Source organism: Zingiber officinale, chromosome 4A (genome assembly GCF_018446385.1).
Source record: "Zingiber officinale cultivar Zhangliang chromosome 4A, Zo_v1.1, whole genome shotgun sequence".
In the NCBI taxonomy this organism is placed as follows: domain Eukaryota; kingdom Viridiplantae; phylum Streptophyta; class Magnoliopsida; order Zingiberales; family Zingiberaceae; genus Zingiber; species Zingiber officinale.
The window spans coordinates 124508492-124525394 of record NC_055992.1 but is presented as its reverse complement, the minus strand read 5'-3'; the positions used below and the strand labels follow the sequence as shown (position 1 = coordinate 124525394).

The 16903-nt window shown below is 43.5% G+C and overlaps 1 pseudogene; it reads right to left on the bottom strand.

The window, feature by feature from the left end:
* Positions 1–7607: 7607 nt before the first annotated feature.
* Positions 7608–13541, bottom strand: LOC121972746 (annotated as a pseudogene).
* Positions 13542–16903: the final 3362 nt, after the last annotated feature.

Sequence of the window (16903 nt, the reverse complement as noted above, 5' to 3'; positions counted from 1 at the left end):
ATTTTTAATTTGTCCCTGGTGATATCTATAATACCAATTCAAATTATTGAACCTTCTAAAATTGGTTTTAGATGAGCAAGCAGAGTTTTTCAAGTTTTCTACTTGAATTTTTAAATTTTGAATTTCTAATTTTAATTTTTCATTTTCTAAATTTGATTTATCTAGCATTTCTAACGGACAAGATGTAGCTAATATTGCTTTTAAATCTTTATTTTTATTTTCTAATTTGCAGCAATCTTTTGTTAAAATTTTAATGAATTTAAACATTTTATCAGGAGGAAGAGATCGTACCTCACTTACCTTGTCGATCTCGTTGTCGGTTTCTCCCCCTGAACTGCTGCTCTCTTCGGACGTGGCTCCCCCTTTATCGATGCTCATTTCGGAAGAGCTTGACTCGCAGTCGTCGTCTTGATGACTCGCCATTAACGCGAGCCCGGAGAACTCCTCGACTTCCGATTCCGACGACGTATCGTCCCACGTCGCTTTTAGGGCCTTGCGCTTTTGGATAGGCTTCTTACCCTTGTCCTTCCCTTTGTTCTTCAGTTTAGGGCAATTGTCCTTGACGTGCCCTTCTTCATCGCAATGGTAGCAGCGGATGGTTCTTTTCTTTCTTCCCTGCGGATGGTTAGATTTCCTAGATTTACAAATATTTTTAAATCGTCTTACCATCATTACCATTTCCTCGTCGTCGAGAGAAGATTCTGACTCAGGTTCGTCTCTCGAAGCTTTAAGAGCGACATTATTCTTGGGCTCCTTCGGACCTGCACATCTTGACTCATGCACTTCAAAAGTTGAAAAGAATTCGTCTAATGAAATTTTTTCTAGATCTTTTGAAATGTAAAAGGCATCTACTAGTGATGCCCATTTTGAGTTTCTAGGAAAGGAATTTAGGGCATACCTTAGCGAATCTCGATTACTTACCTTTTCTCCAAGATTCGTAAGTCTAGTGATGAGTTCCTGAATCCTCGAGTGTAGATGTGCAATTGTTTCACCTTCTTCAAATCGGAGGTTTGTAAGCTGGTTACGAAGTAAATCCCGTCTTGCAAGTTTGGCTTCGGATGTTCCTTCGTGTAACTCCAGGAATTTCTCCCAAAGCTCCTTTGCCGAGTTATAGGTACCGACTTGATTGACTTCTTGTGTTGGAAGTACACTTAGCAGATGGAATTCTGCTTTCTTGTTTGCCACGTGGTCAGCCTGCTCCTTCTTTGACCATTGATTTCTTGCTTTGCCCTCTGGTGCTTCATAGCCAAATTCCATTGTTAGTAATAAATCATAATCTGTTTCAAGAAATACCTCCATTCGATTTTTCCAGCTAGCGAAGTCCCCTTCGAATTTTGGTGCGTGGATGTTGGATCCGGCCATCTTGTTGCTTCGTTCGGCGGTTAGTCTTCCTGAAGCGCCTCGGCTCTGATACCACTTGTAGGACCGATGCGGCCGGGTAGAAGGGGGGGTTGAATAGCCCTGAAAAATCAAACACAACCCTTTCTCGTACGATTAAGCTAACACATAAAAAAATAGATTAAATAGAAAATAAAGCATAAAAACGAGGCACCGAATTTGACTTGGTTACAACCGGGGAAGTTGTTAATCCAAGGATGAAGATCGCACTAAGAGCTCCTTCAAGCGGAGAAGCCTCGTTTACAGCAGTGTAAGCACAGAAAGACAGAAGCTAATCTAAACAGTGGAAGCACACAAGTGTTGTTTACAATTTCTGAACTGATGAAGAGCTTCTGGACCAAGGCTATATTTATAGCCTTGGTCGGGGCGCCTAGAAGGGTTCCGGGCGCCCTGGGGGAGATAAAGTTTTATCCCCCAACGTTCAGATCACGTAAATCGTGATCTTGGTCAAAATCAGGGTCCGAGCGCCCGAAAGCATTCCGGGCGCCCCGGAGCAAAAAGTCAACTGTGGTTGACTTTTTGTCCGGGACCACTTCTCCGTTAAGTCCCCGTCTCGGTCCGGGTCTTCTGCTCCGGATCCGCTTGATTGGGTGATCTCTGACATCCGGAATAGGGCTCACCCGAACCCATCTTCCGGTCTTCTCGAGCGTGCTTCCCTCCGGCTTCTCGTCCCTCGGAATTGCCGCGTGCCCCTTCTCGTCCACCAGCGTACTCATCCGCAGACTTCGTCCCTCGATCGCACCCTGTGCCGACCTTCGCGCTAGCTGCGTCTCTTGCTCCCCGAGCAATCTTCCGCTCCGGCTTTCGTACCTCGGAACCATCGCGCGCACTTCCTTCTCGTCCGCCGGTGTACTCTTCCGCAGCGCCTCGTCCCTCGGACGCACCGCATGCCGTCCTTCTCGCTAGCTGCGTCTTCCGCTCGAGTACCTGTGCTCCTAAGCTCCTGCACACTTAGACACAAGGTTAGAAAACAACAGAACCTAACTTAACTTGTTGATCACACCAAAACCAACCTTGGGGTTCCAACACATTCACTTTGATTGCTATCTGATTTTCTCTTTTTTCCTTTGCAGCGGACATTGTGATGGAGTCCGTGATGGCCGACATTTTGAAGAGGAAAGCGGCGGCGCTTGATGCCGCAGCTGCCAAGGAGATGGAGGCGCTTGGCATTGAGTCGGTCGGCTCACACGAAGAAGAGAGCGACACGAATGCGGGGGAGTCGGCCGCTCAGGCTTCTCTCCCGGAGCCGGCAGTTGGCATAACTTCCAGCCGAGGGCCTTCCGCCCGGCTAAGGAGGAGGAGCGCCCTCTTCGACAAAAGAGGCGTCGAGCGAAGACACCCCTTCGATCGGCGACTTCCGCTGTCCAGCCGTCCGAGCGGACCACCGCCGATTCCCGCGGCAAAGCCCCAGCGGTGGAGGCAATCTCGTCCGATCGGACTCTGTCGCATCTGGACGCGCCTGCGGACCCCCTCGAGGTTGTGCCTTTCAGCATTCTTCCGCCTTCTCCCCGCCGAGTCCAACGCTCGGCCATTTTGTCCCAGATGTCTGCACCGGCCTTCGATCTTTCCCCAGCTTCCGCCCAAACGACTTCCGGTCGGCACCGCACCATCAGGGTCTCCCTACATCTACCCACTGAAGAGCTGATGCCCGAATCCGATCGGCCAACCGCGCCCGAGCACATGATCACCATGAAGGGGCCCTTAGCCGAGATGTGGGCCGACGCTCGGGCGCGCGTCGCGATGATTCCGCTCAGCAATCTGGCCAACAGCCACATGCAGCAGGCGACTGGGGTAAGTGTATTTTCTCAAGTCCTTTTTGCATTCTTTCCGATCGGCTATTAACAACCTTGCTTATGTCAGAGATGGGTGGAGGAGATCGTTGTCTCCAATTGTCTCGCCATGGTGGACGAGGAGCTAAAAAGATTAAGGAGTTCGGGCGGCGCGCCTTCTCAGGGTCCTTCCTACGCTGAGCTGCAGAAAGAGCTCAAGAAGACCCAAGCTCTGCTGACGGCAGAGCAAAAGAAAACGGCTGAACAGGCGCATACTCTGTCTGAGCTCGATCGACAGGTCAAATCACTTGACCGAAAAATAAGCCTGGCGACCGAGCGGAAGAAGACGACCATTGCCGACCTGGAGAAGAAGAATGTCGAGGCTCGGGGCCTAGAGCAAAAAGTTAAGGAGCTGATTGATCAGCTGGCCGGTGAGAAGGCGGCCCGATCGGACGTGGTGACGAAGCTTGAGGCTGCCCTGCAAGAACACCAGGCCGCCACCGACGCCTCCCGAGCGGCCCTCAAAGAATACCAGGAGGTTGAGCCAGGCCGGGTCGCCGCCTTGAGGCAAAATTACATCCGTTCGGTCGAATTCTCCGAAAAAGTCTGCGAACGGATGTACACTGCCTTCGAGCTTGCTATGAATGCCACCACAACCTACTTGAAGTCCAAGGCTCAGCTTCTCAACTCCGTCATCATCTCGGCCTAGGACCAAGCAACGCTGCTCAGCACCATTCCAAAGGACATTTATGATTTCCTTGAGTAGAAGCTTTTATGTAATTCTGTCGCTCGGCCAAAACTATAATTTTTGTAATTCGGCCGCTTGGCCTTAATTCCTCTGTTTTCAATGAAAAATTTATCTGTGTTTTGCAACTTCGTTTTTTACTTTGCATGCTTGTGGGTGATTAGTCGGAGCCTATGACACACAACTTGGCCAAATAGGCTTCCCGAGCGGGCGTAGGTGACATTCGACTTGTCACCCTTGCCGCTATTTTCCCTTGCCGCTTATCTTCAAATGTCTTTTGTTCCGGCCGGAGGGTTTAAAGTCGCCGGTGCGACTCTCGATATTTAACGTCGGAGCTCGACGGTCTTCCAACCGGAGGGTTTATAGTCGCCAGCGCGACTCTCGATTTTTTTAACGTCGGAGCACGACGGTCTTCCGGCCGGAGGGTTTATAGTCGTCGGCGCGACTCTTGATTTTTAACGTCGGAGCTCGACGGTTCTTCCGACCGGAGGGTTTATAGTCGCCGGCGCGACTCTCGATTTTTAACGTCGGAGCTCAACGGTCTTCCGGCCGGAGGGTTTATAGTCGCAGGCGCGACTCTCGATTTTTAACGTCGGAGCTCGACGGTCTTCCGACCGGAGGGTTTATAGTCGCCGGTGCGACTCTCGATTTTTAACGTCGGAGCTCGACGGTTCTTCCGACCGGAGGGTTTATAGTCGCTGGCCTGACTCTCGATATTTAACTTCGGAGCTCGACGGTCTTCCGGCCGGAGGGTTTATAGTCGCCAGCGCGACTCTCGATTTTTAATGTCGGAGCTCGACGGTCTTCCGGCCGGAGGATTTATAGTCGCCGGCGCGACCCTTGATTTTTAATGTCGGAGCTCGACGGTCTTCCGGCCGGAGGATTTATAGTCGCCGGCGCGACCCTTGATTTTTAATGTCGGAGCTCGACGGTCTTTCGACCGGAGGGTTTATAGTCGCTGACGCGACTCTCGATTTTTAATGTCGGAGCTCGACGGTTCTTCTGACCGGAGGGTTTATAGTCGCCGGCGCGACTCTCGATTTTTAACGTTGGAGCTCGACGGTTCTTCAGACCGGAGGGTTTATAGTCGTCGGCGCGACTCTCGATTTTTAACGTCGGAGCTCGACGGTCTTCCGACCGGAGGGTTTATAGTCGCCGGTGCGACTCTCGATTTTTAACGTCGGAGCTCGACGGTCTTCCGGCCGGAGGGTTTATAGTCGCCGGCGCGACTTTCGATATTTAACGTTGGAGCTCGACGATCTTCCGCTCGGAGGGTTTATAGTCGTTGTTGCGACTCTCGATATTTAACGTCGGAGCTCGACGGTCTTCCGGCCGGAAGGTTTATAGTCGCCAGCGCGACTCTCGATTTTTAACGTCGGAGCTCGACGGTTCTTCCGACCGGAGGGTTTATAGTCGCCGGCGCGACTCTCAATTTTTAACGTCGGAGCTCGACGGTCTTCCGGCCAGAGGGTTTATAGTCGCCGGCGCGACTCTCGATTTTTAACGTCGGAGCTCGACGGTCTTTCGGCCGGAGGATTTATAGTCGCCGGCGCGACTCTCGATATTTAACGTCGGAGCTCGACGGTCTTCCGCCCGGAGGGTTTATAGTCACCCGTGTGACTCTCGATATTTAACGTCGGAGCTCGACGGTTTTCCGACCGGAGGGTTTATAGTCACCGGCGCGACTCTCGATATTTAACGTCGGAGCTCGACGGTCTTCCGACCGGAGGGTTTATAGTCGCCGGCGCGACTCTCGATATTTAACGTCGGAGCTCGACGGTCTTCCGGCCAGGGGGTTTATAGTCGCCGGTTCGACTCCCGATTTTTAACGTCGGAGCTCGACGGTCTTCCAGCCGGAGGATTTATAGTCGCCGGCGCGACTCTCGATATTTAACGTCGAAACTCGGTCTTCCGGCCGGAGGGTTTATAGTCGCCGGCGCGACTCTCGATATTTAACGTCGGAGCTCGACGGTCTTCCGGCCGGAGGGTTTATAGTCACCGGCGCGACTCTCGATATTTAACGTCGGAGCTCGACGGTTTTCCGACCGGAAGGTTTATAGTCACCGGCGCGACTCTCGATATTTAACGTCGGAGCTCGACGGTCTTCCGGCCGGAGGGTTTATAGTCACCGGCGCGACTCTCGATATTTAACGTCGGAGCTCGACGGTCTTCCGCCCGGAGGGTTTATAGTCGCCGGTTCGGCTCTCGATATTTAACGTCGAAGCTCGACGGTTGTTCCGATTCGGCTGACGATGACCTCTACTTGCGTTAATTTTTCGACTTTTTTACTCCTATATTTCAAGTATACAGCCGAACGAAAAATATACAGCATATATTACATTGGAGCACCTTTCACCCCGCCCGGTAAGGCTGGAGGCGTACGGAATAGGACCCGATGAAATGGAACCGTGGCAGGCGGTGCTTCCGCTCGGCCCCCTGACGCTGACGTTGCTTGTTGCTCCAGCCGCTCGACTTGCGTCTTCTGTGTCTGTTGCTCCACTAGCTTAGCTGCTCTTGCCTCGATTAGAGCGTCGAGCTCCTCTTGGGAGAGCATCACCGTGTGCGGTCGTCCAGCGTCATCCATCTCTTCCGCTCGGATACAGGTGCGTTCCCACAGACGGCGCCAATTTGATCCTGTCCGAACGCTGAGTCAATGGACGTTGGGCACGTGGCGCTCTCCGAACTGATGACGTGGATCTCTGACCGACCATAGGGATCTCCGGCGAACCTGCAAGAAAGTCGGGCCGGGAAGGGGTTCCCGACGACGACCCTCCGACGCTCAAGTCAGGCAAGAGGAGAATGATAGTGGCTTCGAAGATGTGAGATCGCGTGATTGCATACCTCCGCTGAAGTCTAAGGGTTCTTATATAGAGCTGTTGGGAGGCTCAGGCACACCTAACGAGGCGTATACGTGTCATTTGCCCATACCTTAGCATGGGCTTACCAGAGGAGCATGCTTAACACCATACTGGTACAATCCGAGAACCTCTCTGATGGGACAGCAGAACCTTCTGTCGTAAGATTTTGCGTATGGTTTGATCGTTGAACATGCTTGTTGTTAGAAGATGTTCCCCCCAATGTCCTCTTGCCCTTGTCCTCTTTTACCCGCGCCGAGCGCCCACCCGCTCGGCAAGCACATTATTGGTTCGACCGGGAGGACTCCCGGTTGCATGCTAGGCTAGGCTGAGACTGTTCACAGCCTTGCTGTTTTATGCCTTGGCTGAGCGGGCGGCCCCGCTCGGGCGTCACCATGAGCGTCGGAAACCCGATTCCTGGTCGGGTTCTTTGATTCTGTTCTGACCTGTTCGGCCGGTTGACCCGACCTTTATCCGATCGGTCGAACCTCATAATGCCCTTGACTTTTGACCTCTACGTGTCATTGACTCCCGTCAAAGGGGGTCCCGTGTCCGTACCGCCGGATAAGGTAAAAAAGGAAATATTGATTTATTCCGATAGAAAGTATGCAACTAACTAAACATTGCTTTTAAGAATAATATCTATACTCATACTCATTTTTATTCCACAATACAATAATTTTCATTTCGATTATCATTCTCATGCTCATAGCAAACACCCCCTAATACATATTTCTTGCTTAAACCACAAATAAATTATTTTATTTCCACTCGTTTAATGAAGTTCCCAAGTCTCGAGATATTTCTATCGTTGCATACGGCAAAGTACTGTAAAGCTCCTTCATACCAATTTTTCCCCCTCGTCTATCCCCTCACTCGGCAATGGAAGTAAACGCCGAAAATTATTTTCCCTCTCCGCCCTTGGCCACGTCCATCGTCCGCCATCGGAGGCTCCCGAATGCGGATCTCGTGCTCGAGCTTCCCTCCCGCGACTTCCACGGCCGCCGCTTCCTTCTCCCTCCCCTGCCGCTGCAGTCGCCGCCGGCTCGCTCTCTCTCCGTTGTTTGCTCTTGTGTGTCTCTCCGTTGGTTTCCCCAACCATGCTCCCAGCTATACTCTTGCCTCCTGCAAGGGACACCCCCCAATTCTGAGCAACTTCCAAACACTTCACCTGATGAAACACACAAGAGCAAACAGTGGAGGTGACTTAGCTAACCTGAAATCAAGCCGAACGACGGCAGCTCCGGCGGCTTGTTCGGCACGCCGACCAAGATCAACTTGCCATAAACTTTCAGCAAGGCGTTCAAAGTTCCCAAAGAGAGAGCACCAGAACTTGTGCTGATGACGCCATCCATAGTGCCACGAACAGCCTGACAAAAAGAACAAATGCCTTAAACATGGTAGGAGGTAGGGCATTCTCTTATACAACGACGTTGAGCATATCAAACGCCCGTGGGGAGTGGAGCCAAGCCGGTCCAGGATTAGTCGGTTTTAAGAAATATTGGATTAACAAAAAAAAACAACAAAAGTGGCACCTTCATTTGCTCTTCGTTGCTGCTGACTATAAACGAGTCAGCCCCGAGGGCTTCAATAGCGTCCTTTTCCTTGTCAGGCGTCGAGCTGATGACGGTGACTCTCATTCCGAAGGACTTGGCGAACTGGACGGCGAGGTGGCCGAGTCCTCCGAGCCCCTAGACCCCCAGGTGCAGCCCCGGCTGGTCCAGGCCATGTTGCGTCATCGGCGCATGCATACACCGTGACGCCCGCGCACATCAATGGCGCAGCCTTGTCCAGGGGCATCATCTCAGGGATCTTGACCGCAAAGCGCTCGCTGATCACCATGCGGCCGGCGAATCCTCCAAAGGTCCTGGTGCCGTCGGGGTGGGAGCTGTTGAAGTTGCAGACGAACTCCGTGCAGTAGTTCTCTTCGCCGACCACGCATCTGTCGCAGGAGAAGCAGGCGCCGGCTAAGTACCCGACGCCGGCCTTGTCGCCGGCCTTGAACTTATGAGCGGCGCGGCCTACTTCAATTACGACTCCGACTACTTCATGCCTGGTCGACCACTAATTAACAAATTAGTGAGATAAAGCTTTGATAGTTATTGTTGCTGTGTATTAATTAATTCATTGGAGCAGATAGGTAGGAAATTCTGACCCTGGGACGACTGGGTATGTTGAAATTCCCCACTCGTTCTTACTCATCGAAAGATCGGTGTGGCAAATTCCAGAGTAGAGAACCTTGAGGGATATCTCATCGCTCTTCATGGCCCTGAAAAGTATTGTGATATATAGGCCAAATGCATTGAGAAATCAGATGCAGCAGTATTAGAGAGTCTAAAACTAGTAGTAGTTCACAGAGAAGTAGAATTGTCATTTGTTTGGAGTTTGATCATCGTTCTTTATGCCAAAAGGTATAAAATGAATTTTTATTTTAATATGGTTGTAACAGTCGTTTCAATAATATATAAAACTAAATTGATTTAACTCAATCAAAAAATTAATATAAAGAACACTTTTATTTACCAACTTTATCCATCCAATTATGGTTGACTGAGGTAATTTGTGCATGTTTTAATCAATAGAATGATATTGAAGCTCCTCCAAACAATCTCTTTGAGGGTTTTTGAGATATAGATAGACCCGACCCTGGGACGGATCTGGCCCGGACCCGGCCCGGGCCCGTAACCGGGTCAACGGGCCGGTTGCCCGTTGACCCGGTTCACCGGGTCGAACCGGAACCGGCCCGGCAAGTTGGAACCGCCGGGTTGAACCCGGTTCATTGGGTGTACAAACCGGCGGGTTGAACCGGCGGTTCAGCCGCAAATTTTTTTTTTTTTTTTTTTTAACGGCTTGAATCGCCGGTTAACCAGCGGTTCATAGCCGTTGGAACCGCCGGTTAACCGGCGGTTCATAGCCGTTGGGAGGGTTTTTTTAGGTATTTTTTTCAACGGTTAGGATCATTTGACCGTTTTTTGATCAATGACTATGATTTAGTGTCCGTTACTATCAAAACTCTATAAATAGAGAGTTTATTTCATCATTTTTCACACACATCTTCTCTACTCTTAATCTCATTTTCGTATTCTCTAATCTCTACACGCTTTCGTTTTCAATTTTCAATTACAATGGAAGGAGGCCACGGAGGTGCATCATCTCGAGCTCGGAAGGGAAAGCAAATAATGAATCCACGGGAGGAGGACCCCAACATTCAATCCACCGATGATGAGATCGAGCATCTTCCGAATCCGGCACCCGACACACAAGGAAGTACCGATGCAATTACTTCTAAGGTTCGGGAACTTCCTCCTCTAAAGTCTTCTATTTTTACTAAACATTTTGAGAAGGTCACTCTTCCGTCGGGAGAAATGCGTGCAAAATGTAAGCACTGCAATGTTTCCTACAAATTCCAAGCCGGCGGCGGCTATGGGTTGTTGAAACGACATGTAGAAACGAAGCACCCGACGGAATATGGACTCGACCGTTCTCAAACACAATTATCAAGATTTTCTTCAACTAGCGGTAGTACCGATTCCAGTTTATTTTTATATTCAGATAATAAATTAAGAGAATCATTAGCTAAATTTGTTTCCGTAGAACATCTTTCTTTTAGTTTTGGATCTAAATGCACATTTGAAGATTTTTGTAAAGAATCTCTTAATCCATGTGCTAAACGTGTTCCTAGGACTACACTTACTCGTACAATTAAAAAATTAGTAAAACAAGGAAAAAAGAATTTAATTGATGAATTTAGTAAATTAGATAATAAAGTTTCTTTATGTTCCGATATTTGGAGTGATCATTGGCAAACACATTCGTATATGGGTGTGACTTGCCATTGGATCGATAACTCTTGGAACCTCCAAAAAAGATTATTAGCTTATAGAGTTTTTGATGAATCACATAATGCTCATAATATCACACAATTATTATGTTTAATTTTAGAAGAATATGGTTTAACTCATAAAATATTTTCAATATCATTAAATAATGTTAGTTCTAATACCGCTTGTATAGATGATCTAAAATTTGTTTGTCAACCTATTATTGGAGGTTTATTTTTTCATATTCGTTGTGTATGCCATGTTTTAAATTTATGTGTTTAAGATGGTTTAAAAATTTTAGAAAGTTATATTAAACCAATTAGAATTGCAATTTCTTATTTATGGTCTCATCCATCTATAATGAAACAATGGGGTAGGTTTTGTAAAATTAATGGAATGAGACCTAAAAAATTTCCACGTGATGTACCAACACGTTGGAATTCAACATACCAATTATTACAAGATTCATTTCAATATAAAGAATTATTATGTTCATTTTTTGCACAAAATACTAATACTAATATATATTTATTTTCACAACAATGGAATATTTGTAGTAGTATTTGTGAAATTTTAAAAGTATTTAATGATGCAACCGAACAACTTTCCAGTGTTTATTATTCCACTGCTAAATTAGTTTTAGAAAATTTTTCTAATATAGTATTAGTTTTAAATGAACATATTAATAATGAATCTTTATCTCCTTGCATCTTAGCTATGAAAACTAAATGGGAAAAATATTTTTATTTAATTCATGAAATTTATTTAATTGCATTTGCTTTAGATCCTAGATTTAAATTAGAAGTTTTACAAGAAATGTTAACTTTATATTATGATGCTTTAATTTCAATTAAAGATTCTTCTTCCCCTGATCCAGCTAATATTATATATAATGTTAGAATTTATTTATATGATATTTATAATCAATATTATGCAAAATATGGAACACAAATTAATATTTCTGAAATTCAACAAACTACTAGTAGTAATTTAAAACTTACAAAAGCACAACTCTTATTAAAAGAACGGACAAAACGTCCACGGGGATCCTCAAGTTCCACACAGGAACTTGAGAATTATTTTACGACTTCTTTTGATTTTAATGAAGCAGATAGCGAAAACTTCGATATCTTAAAGTGGTGGTCACAGAAGGCTCAAAGCTTTCCCGTTCTCTCCGTGATCGCAAAAGAAATTTTAGCTTGTCTAGTGTCAACTGTTGCTGTGGAGCAGACGTTCAGTGCCGGCGGCAACATATTAGATGAACGACGATCAACTTTGTCTCCCGACTCATTGGAAGCCCAAGCATTACTGGACGATTGGACCAGAGCGGAGAAAAGAATCCAAGAAATGCAACTTTCAGATGACGAAGTTGAAGATTTTGATACTGAAGGAACAAATACGACAGGAACAGGAAATGGAAGTGAATGAAAATGTAAAAGGATAAAAATGTAAAAGAACTACGTGGGCTTTGATTTCCCTAAAGGGATACATAGGCAACTTAAATAAGTGCAAACCCTTTTTTTAATAAATTTTAATTTCTAATTTTTAATGTTTAATGTTTAATTTTTTATTTTTAATTTTTAATTTTTTTAACATATTAATCTTGAACCGTGACGAACCGTGACGAACCGTGAACCGGCGGTTTTGAACCGTGAACCGTAATCGTCTTGGGCGGTTAAGGTTAAGGGTCGACCTGCCTGGAACCGTCGAACCGGCGATTCCGAACCGTCGAACCGTCGGTTCCGAACCGTCGAACCGTCGGTTCCGAACCGTCGAACCGTCGGTTCCGAACCGTCGTCAGGTCTAGATATAGATCTTGAAGCGATGGGCTCAGTCATTATAAAAAGTGTATCATATCTTAGTAAGCTCCCAGGATGTAGCACATACGATGAACATATATGACAACTCTGACATAATAGTTAAGGGTCGATTTTTTTAGGTGATGGTCGACATGGTCGATTCCACCATGCACTCAACCTACATGTACCTCTCTCTATATTCGTGGGACCGACTATAAGATTGTCGTTAAGATAATGGATCTATCTTTTAATAAATATAATTAAAATTATTTTAAAATAATTAAAAATATCTTTAAATTATTATAATAGTCACCTAGTGCAATATTATAGCAATTAATAATTACCTACCATAACATTATAACATCAATAATTAACTGCTATAACATATGACCACTACAATATTTTAACAATCGATTACTATAATTATTATTATAGTAGCTATTAAATTTGATTTGATTTTATTTAAAAAACTTATTAATATTAAATATGTTAATACAAATATAAAAATGTATATTTTTTTTTTGATAAATTAAAATTAAAAAACAATTTACATGTATAATAACTAGGAACAAATTAAAAAGTATTCTTTTTTTTAAAACTGTAAAATTGTAACTACTCTATAAATTATAACAACTATAATTTTATAAGTGGTACAATGTAAATATTAGGAAAACGTTGAATCTATACTATAGCATCTATAAAATAGTAGTCAATACAATATAAATATTTTTGAAAAAGTTAAATATATCTCGTAGTAACTATAAAATCAAAACTACTATAACGTATTTAATTGATTAATAATTTAAAAGAGATATTCATACATAAATAATAATGAGATCAGTACTATAGGATAAAAGCATAAATATGCACATTGAAAAGTGACAAAGGGCGTCCAATCAAAGGCAAAGTGAGTCGCCCCTAATTTCAGAAAAAAAATATATATCCTTTTGGCTTTTGCCCTAATAATTACTCGAAGATTAGAAACTAATATTGAAATACAAAACACACCCTTTTATGATTCAACAACTTTTCTATCCATTTTTGCCCATACAAGAAGGATTGAGATACCTTTTGGGCAAGGTGAAAGGGAAGAGGACTCCGGAGGTGTCCCTTGCTGCCCAGCCAAAAACATCCTCTTGTTTCTGTTCTTCCATGGCTCCTCTGGCACTTTCTCAAAGATGATACAAAAAAAAAGGCGGAATCCGTCGCCCCGACGGCCCCCTACGCCTGCCCCACGGTGATGTAGGAGGAGGGTTAATCAGGGTGAATGCTGGGTTGACAAGTGGCTGGGGTTCGAGGCTTTAAGCCGGCAGACGGGGATATTATCTCACATTGCAACCGTCGACACTCGAACCGTTGCGTCATGATACAACATCCCAGCCACTTACCACTTACCAAAGATGGCAGTATGTAGGGATGTAAATGAGTTAAATCGAATCAAACAATATTAGGCTCGAGCTCGACTCGTTTAAGTTATATTCGGGCTCGAGTTCAGCTCGAGCTCGATTCAAACTTTTATTGTAAGGCTCGAGCTCGGCTCGTTTTGAAATTATCAAGCTCGTGAACAGTTCGAACTCGATTCGTTATTAGCTTGATTATCATAGTTAACGAGCCTAATTCGTTAAGCGAGCTCGGGCTCATTTTTGGACTCATTTTTTTTTGCTCGTTTTAAAGCTCGTTTTAAGGTTCGTTTTAGAACTCGTTTTAGAGCTCATTTTTTGACTCGATTTAAGGCTCGTTTTAAGGCTCATTTTAAGATTCATTTTTTGGCTCGTGAGCCTACAAACAAACATGTTCGTGAGCTCACGAGCCGAATATCCTTAAGCTCGAGCTCGGCTCGATAAAACTATCCAGCTCGAAATCGAGTTCGAGTTCGGCTTGATAAGATAAACGAACGAACTCGAATGAGTTTTTTTATCGAACCGAACTCCGAATAACTCGCGAACCGTTTGATTCATTTACCTCTATAGCAGTGCGATAGAGAAGGACAGTAGGGCCCTATAAAAGGACGAGGCCAATCTTGTTGAGTTTTGTGTTTAATTCAAAGTATTTTTCTTGATTTTAGTTGTTATGGTAATGCATATGTGAATGCATTTAGTCTCACATTGCTAAGCTAAGAAGGTTGGAAGATCTTATATATGGATCTCTTCCATCCTTGCTTAGCAAAGTTAAGGGGACCTACACGCATACGCAGGCCGAGCCCAAATCAGGTGGTTTCGGGGGGTTTGAGCCGGAAATCCATAAATCGGGCGCGACGTTCGTCTTGGAGTGCACCTACGGACGATGCGAGTGGTTATCGGATCTTGAGAGAATTTTACCAGAAAGTCTCTGTACCGTGGACGATAATAAATTCTCTAAAGACAGTCGTCAATCGAAGAAAACAATTTCTCAACCTTACTCTTTTATTTATAAATTTATTGTATATTTATTTTTTTTAATGTAAATATATTACTATGTTAAAGTCCTCTTACAACAACAAATCTGTGATAGGTGGGAATACCAGCCCCCACCTTTCCCTGCCAATCATGGAGGGCTGGGTCCTACTTGCCTTTTCCAAAATGCAATGATGGGAGTGGCAGAGAGCGAACACACTCTAAGTCAGTAAGAAGTTTGTTGGTCTGGGTATCATTTACGCCCTTGCACTTATCAAATTTTTTTAATTAATTGTGGAAAAAGATTTTTTATTGCACCACAAAATGTTTTATACCCAACCATTTAAATTGGACAAGAATAATGACCTTCCCAACATAGTGGGAAAGGGAGAATAAATGAAGAGGAGATGGAATGTTACTCAATTTTAACTGTCACTGATTTATTTTTACGGTCAGTTGAAAATTTCTATGAAGCAATCAATTTAATGTTATTTAATTCATCATTTATTTGTTTATTTCCTTTAGACTAAACAGAGAGGAATTATTTCACAATTTTTATTTTTTTGTTCTCCTGCACTTTAATCTATCATTTTTTATTTTTTTAATAAAGTGTGGAAAAAAATTAATTAATCCACCACAAAATGTTTTATTTTATTATACTTAACCATTTAAATTGGAAAAGAATAATTACCTTCCCAACATAGTTGAAATAAACGAAGAGAAGAAACTTAAGAGGCGTTTGATTTAAGGGAATTGGAGTGAAAAATGAGAATGAAAATCATTGATTGTCATTGTTAATGTTTAAATTATAGGAATATGAATACAAATAAGGGAATGAATTCTTAAAATTGGGTAATAACTCATTCCCATGTACCTTCCCTTCAATGAGTCATTACTTTATTTTCATCAATCAAAATATTCTCTTATTCCAAAAATACCCTTGACCTAAAATTAAAATTTTATCCCTTAATATCAAATATAAAAATATATTTATTAATTTTTTCTTTCATATCACTTCTTTCTCCTTGTTCTCTCTCATCATATTTTCTCTCTCATCATTTTATCACACACTTTCTCTCTCTTTAATCACTCCTATAACACTCTATTTTCTCTTTTTTTTTCTCATTACATTTTCCCTCTCATCATACTTTCTCTCTCCTCAATTTCTTTTATCGCACTCTCTTCCTTCTTTTTTCATATCATACTTTCTCTCTCAATCTCTCCCATCACACTCTCTTTTTTCTTTTTTTCTCATAACACTTTCTCTCTACTCAATTTCTTTTATCACACTCCCTCCTTTTTTTCCTCAACACACTTTCTCTCTCATCACACTTTCTTTCTCATCATACTTTTCTCTTCTCAATCTCTCCCATCATACTCACTATTCTCTTTTTTTTTTCATCACACTTTCTTTCTCATCATACTTTCACTCTCCTCAATCTCTCTCATCACACTCTCTCTCCTCATTTTTTTCTCATTATATTTTCTCTCTCTTCATCATTTCTCTCACATTATATTTTCTTTCTCATCTTTTCTCATCATGTTCTCTCCTATCAGACTCTCTTTTCTCATTTTTTTTTATCACACTTTCTCTCTCTCTTCATTCTTTCTCATTATTCTCTTTTATCATATTTTTCTCTCACATTCATCTTTCTCTCACATTTAATTTTTTCTCTTATTTTCATTTAAGGGTAAAAAAGGAAATTTTGATTTATTCCGATAGAAAATATACAACTAATCAAACATTGCTTTTAAGAATGATATCCATACTCATACTCATTCCCATTCTATAATATAATAATTTCTATTCCGATTCCTATTCTTAGAAAAGAATCAAACATCTCCTTACTCTATTTTAACAGGAAGAAAACATGAATGTTTCTTGTTAAGTTGAAACAAATGAAGAGTGGAAGGAACGTTACTTTATTTTATCTCCGCCACTCCGCCAGCTAAAGAGAAATTGAGTTTAAATACTTTATTAGCATAAATAAATCCTATTTTCTAAAAGATAAAAGAAATCGATAAATCAGTCCTTTTGGATATAATCATATGTGCATCTCCTCTGTCTTAACATTTATTTCCTTTAGACTAAATAGAGAGGAATTATTTCACAAGTTTTATTTTCGTTCTCACTTTCATCAAAA